The sequence below is a fragment of the Pteropus alecto genome, unplaced genomic scaffold, assembly GCF_000325575.1.
Source record: "Pteropus alecto unplaced genomic scaffold, ASM32557v1 scaffold14, whole genome shotgun sequence".
Lineage (NCBI taxonomy): Eukaryota > Metazoa > Chordata > Mammalia > Chiroptera > Pteropodidae > Pteropus > Pteropus alecto.
This window is the reverse complement of record NW_006436810.1, coordinates 3081789-3087824: the sequence shown is the minus strand read 5'-3', so window position 1 is coordinate 3087824 and position 6036 is coordinate 3081789. Positions and strand designations below refer to the sequence as shown.

General features: G+C 30.9%; 1 pseudogene; it reads left to right on the top strand.

Moving 5' to 3' along the window:
- Window positions 1-230: 230 nt before the first annotated feature.
- LOC112481269 lies at window positions 231-349 on the top strand (annotated as a pseudogene).
- The last annotated feature ends 5687 nt before the right edge of the window (window positions 350-6036 follow it).

Sequence of the window (6036 nt, the reverse complement as noted above, 5' to 3'; positions counted from 1 at the left end):
TTTTTATTTTCCACAGGATTTAAAAGACACATTCATAAAAATAAATATAAATCTATAACAATGATTAAACAGTACATATATAAAGGGAGGAGGGATCTGTAAAGGAGCAGAATGTTTGTATGAAATTGAAGTTGGCATATGGAAAAGTTATGGAGATGAATGGTGGTGACAGTTGCATAACAATGTGAATGTATTTACTATCACAGAACCGTACACTTAAAAATGATTAAGTCTATGGCCATGCTACCCTGAACAAGCCCGATCCTGTCTGATCTTGGAAGCTAAGCAGAGTTGGGCCTGATTAGTACTTGGATGGGAGACCACCTAGGAAGACCAGATGCTGTAGGCGTAAAAAAATAAAAAAAAGGGATTGTAAGCTGACAAGGCCCTTGCAATCTGTGAGGTCAACCAAGGGCTGCCTCACTTAAAAAAAAAAGAAACAAAAAACAAACCAAAAATGATTAAAATCATAAGTTTTATATTTTATTTCAATAAAATGCATTGGATATGGCTAATTTACTTTTTTCTAGTTTTATTCAGATATAATTGACATATAGCTTTTTATAGGTAAAGTGTACAGTATAATGACTGGATTTACATACACTGTGAAATAATTACTACAATAAGTTTAGTTAACATCCATCACCACATATAGACACAAAAACAAAACAAAACACATTTTTCTTCTTGTGATGAGAACTCTTAGGATCTCCTCTCTTTACAACTTTCAAATATACTGTACAGCAATGTTAACCATTGTCAAGATATTGAACTTTATATCCCCAGTACTTGTTTATCTTATAACTAGAAATTTGTTCCTTTTGACTACCTTCACCCTATTCCTCCATCACCCACCCCTCACCTCTGTCAACCATAAATCTGATCTAACTAATTTCTAATAACATGGTTTCATTATTTAAAAAGCATGCCACTTAACAATATAATATCAAATTATTCGCACCAAAAATGTCTCAATAACATATCAGCCAAGCTCTCACACTGTTTGGAAACTAATAGTACTGAAGCAAATGAACCATTACACAGCCAAGCAGAAAAAGTGCCTGGGAAAGTAATGGAGCTGTCACACTTGTTGCATGGGTGAGAGCCCTAGACCCTCTGTCAAAATCATGCTGCCCTCCTACATCGTTTCCATGCCTTTTGCCCATGTGCCATCCTAGTTTCAAACGTCTGGAGAAATAATTCGTTTTCCTAAAACAGAAATGGCGTGTGCATCACTCTCCTGCAATAAACTCTGATCATCACCCTTCAGCTGTGAGTGTACTGTCAGAAGTTTGGTTTGTACCCAATGAAACAAGACAAAATTGATAGATTGTGATGCATTAATTAGCTAATGGGAAAGTAAAAGTTGAATAAAATTGGTAAGTTGAATTTTAAGTTGAATGAGATTGTCATGTTTGCACATATTTAATGACATATATTTTTATATGATTTTCCATTTTCCTATGTAAAGGGGAAATTTCAGTCCCTTTAGACTGAATGTTCATTAAGTGAAGGTAAATAAAACTACTATCTTTCTTAATACCTCCTCTAAATTATCATTTGCTTTTAAATATGGGGGTACCTAGAAGACTCTTGTTCTATGGTAGTAATACCATCCTTATCAGTGATTATGGAAATGTTATTTAAAAACCACAATGGGATGTTACAATACACCCACCACAACGACTAAAATAAAAATCCCTGATAATTGCCAAGTGTTGGTAAAGATGTGAAACAGCTAGAAATTATACTCAGCCAGTGGGAATATAAATTAGTACACCACTTTGGGAATTTAGTAATAACTACAAAAAATTAATTAAAACAGCCACATGTAAGTAATTGTACATCCCATAGAAATGTGAACATACATGCCCCAAAAGACATATATAAGAATGTAAGAGGCACAAATGCCATGATGGAATAGTATGTAGTATTGAAAATTAAACTACTGTTACACATAGAAATTTCACACAAATAATATTGAGAATGAGAAGCTACACAACAAAATAAATACAAACTCTATTATTCCACTTATATAAGACTAAAAAAAAAAGAAGTGAAATAATGCATAGTATAAGAATTCAGGAAAGTGTTTATCTTACGAAAGATTAGAATTCATTACTTAGGAAGAAGAAAAAGCATCTTCAACTATGTCCGTTATGTTTTATTTCCTAATATGAGTGGTTATTACATGTTTGTGGACTTTGTGATAAGTGATAATTTGAGCTGTCCACTATTTGTGCATTCTTCTTAAGTATACTTTAATAAAAGACTTTAGTTAACTAATGATATATGATTATACATCAGAAAACATAGAAGAGATTAAAACAGAATAATAAAAATCACTTGATTATTCCATTGGTACATTGACTTCTAGTCTTTTTTTCTAGTGTATTTATACATGGGCAATTACTCAGCATTGACAATTTTTCTAGATTAACACAAATTACTAAAGTTGTTTAAGAAAAACATGAAAACTGGAAAAGACTAACTTCTATAATCTAGAAGCATGAAACATTAAATTTGTAAAAAAAACTATAAGATCCAAATAATCTTTTGTCTCTGTTTACCACTAGATAGTCCTAACTTTTAAAGAATATGAAATTCCCATGCAATGTAAAAAATCTCAGATTTTAGCAAATAAATTCTAGAGTGCTAAAAACCATTTTCATTCCTTTCTTGAGCAAAATTTTTGTTATTCTATGATTAGTGTTTCTCTTTTATTTATTCTTTTTGTCTTTTTTTTTTCATGAATAATTACCTACATATTTGATTTCTGTTTTGTATATTGGTCATTTTTTTCTCTCATCATTTTCATTGATCACCTTTGTTCTCTGCATTCTAGGTGTGCTTCTTCAGTTTGTTTTTCACAAATTCGACTATATTATTTGTTGCTTCAAAGGCAGGTTTCACTGTTTTGTTTTATTTTGTTTCTTTTCAATCCTTTGCATTTCAACTTTTTCAACATTTATGACTTTTATTTCTAAATCAATTGATGCATATGTAAAGATGACAAAACTTTTCTAAAATATTTTTCTGATTTCTATGTTAACTCATTGTTCTACATCCATTTTACCTCTGAAACTTTAATTTCTCATGTCAAATAATCAATATCCAAGTCATGTTTGGCTTTGATGGTGCTGTTGCTGTTGTTTGTTTACTGATCTGAGAATGTGTTAAAATCCCTTAAAGTGTAGTGTTTTTCAACAGACAAGTAATAAGACTGACCTTTAGCCCTTGGTCATGCTGCTAACTTGGTTTTTAGCATAAAGCATCCAAGCTTCACAATTGAAGAGTAGATTGTGAAAATCTCATGCCCAAACTTTAGTGAGTAACAGTCAGGCTTTCTAATAAAGCATCTCTGCTACAATGTTGATGGACCATCTTCTCTCTGCTTTGTGTGGTCCTCTTATCCTGATTTGATAAGAGTATTATTACATGCACACACATACACACAACTATCCCTATTCCCATTAGCATCATACCTACAATGATTACTGGAACTATCTTTCTCTCTCTCCTTGGATGCAATGCGTTTCTTTAAGTCCTTCCTTCCTTTCTGCCCTTTTCAGAGGGAGCAGGAAAAATAATCTTCTAATGAATATAAATATAAAGGCATTGATTGAAGAAGGGTGCCAAGATATGACTGCCTAGCTTTCTGAATGATATAAATTTTGGATCTGTGAGTAAGGGGGCAGAAAGTAAGTGAGGAGCACAGAGTCTCTCTATATTATTTAAGGCCATAGGTTTGCTCTACTTTAGATTGTAAATTCCAATTTAGCAATGTGGATTCTTCCCAGAAGCTAATAATAGATTGGCTGAAAGTCTCAGTTTTGAATGATTTCATAAATGTTCATCTTTCTCTATGCTCTTATAGTCACTTTAAGCTTCATCAAGCACTGTTAAGATGATAGAACTTTAAAACAATAACAACAACTATTTCTGACATCTTATACTATGATTAATAAAAATATTCCATCTGCATCATTTAGAGAAAAATTGAGTCTCCCTCTAATATTTTCTCACAAACAAAAGTTATTCCTGAACATCTGTGCAATATTACTTTGACATAGATGGCAAAATAGTTATTAATAATATAGCACTTGTAAATATTTGGATACATTTCAATAGAACTGAGAAAGCCACAAAACCATCCCACGAAGTAAATTTTCATTGCTGATTCAATGTGCATTTTAGTTTACACCAAAAGTGAGACAATTAAGAAAAAAAATTCACTTTTATCTCAAAATTATATGAAGTCTATAACTGGGAACTGACAAGGTTATCTCCTAAATATAAGGTAACTTCTCTTTTCAAAAAATAAACAAAATGGAAAAAAGAGAGAAAAAACATATCTTGAGAAAGTCTTTCAATAGTCATATGAATAAACTTGTAAGAAATAATTTCTATAAGCTTCTCACTGTTTTTTCACTTTTTTTCATTTCAGTTGTTTAATATAACTCCTTTAAGATGTATCCAATGAGATAATTAATCTCTCGGGATCTCAATTTTTCCAACTGTAAAAATATAAATAATGATCCCTACCTTGTCTTTTACAGAGTATGTACATACTAAACAAAATTACCTGATCATAAATTATTTGTAAACTATAACAGCTCATATATAGTTACATTCTAAGTAAAAATCATTTGGGAAAGAGCATGGCATCTCAGCTCAAAAAAGATTTAGATATTCAATAAATGTTTGTTGACTTTAAGATTTAATATGAGAACAAAAACTCTGGCATTAGACAGAACTTCACTCAAACAACTAGCTCAAGGAACAGATAATCTGTCAATATCACAATTTCTTCATCTGTAAAATGAAAGCAATAATAGCTTCTACCTTTAAGGGTTGTTGTGATTATTCAATAAAATAATGCAGTAAAGTATTTAGCATTTTGTACTTAGCATGTGGAAAAAAATAAATATTAGTCTTATATCTTTAAGCTCTTTTTCTATGCTAAGGAAATTGCTTGATTGTTTATATCTCACTTGATTCTTGGGAAAACATAACAAGATAATTACTATAATCTCCATTTTTTTAAAAAAAGCTAAGACTCAAACAATTAAGCAACTTTCACAAGGTTGTATAGCTACTTTAAATCCATGTATGTCTATAACAAAATTGGTGACTTTCACTATAGAATACCACCTCCCTAAAGACTTCTAAGTAATGAAAATAAATATCATAGGCACTCTCTTTTTAGAAGTACTCTCGATTTTGTTTATAAACTCAGGATTTTTTTTCATTAAAAAATATCAACAGATTTAATGATACATAGAAAAAGATCCCTACGGATCACTTTTTCCACTCACCAGTTTGACTTTTTGGCGTCCTCATGCTGATGGTGGCCACTTTCAGTGTTCTGCTCTGAGCCTTTTTTAAGTCTGCCAAAAAAAAGAAATGTAAAAATAAAAATGACACTTGCTTCTAGAAGGATCTCTCTACATCAGTGACCACAATGATAATAATTCAAATTTATATAACACCTGTTTTATAAAGCTTTTTAAAGAAAAGTAACCTACTTTATATATTTGAGGTCTTGCATCTTGAATGCAAGTGTATCATCATGCTTAACCTGAAATTCTCGGAACATGACAAACTCTCACCAAAGCATCCATTAACTTACTTAATTTTTTTATTAAATAAATAAATGAATAAAATTCATGTTAAATACATTCATATATTTGAAGATCTTCAATCTTCAACTCCAGAAGGCAAACTAGTATTTTGTTACAATGTAGTTGTTTGTAGAAAAGGAGAAAACACATCCTAAAGAGAAAATATTTTAGCTGTGTCAGTAAACTCGCCATTTCAAGTTAAAAATTTGGCAATGTCAACATGCAAGTCATAGATTATTACTTGTGGTTTTAGTCTTTAATAATTGAATAAATCTGAAAATCTGTTTTCAAAAATAATTATGGTCCATTTATGCAAAAAACAATTAAGTACAATAAATCGAAGTAGATCATTCAAGTAAATGAATCTACTGTTGGAGTAATTGTATTGTTGAAAGAGAGAATTGAAATATTC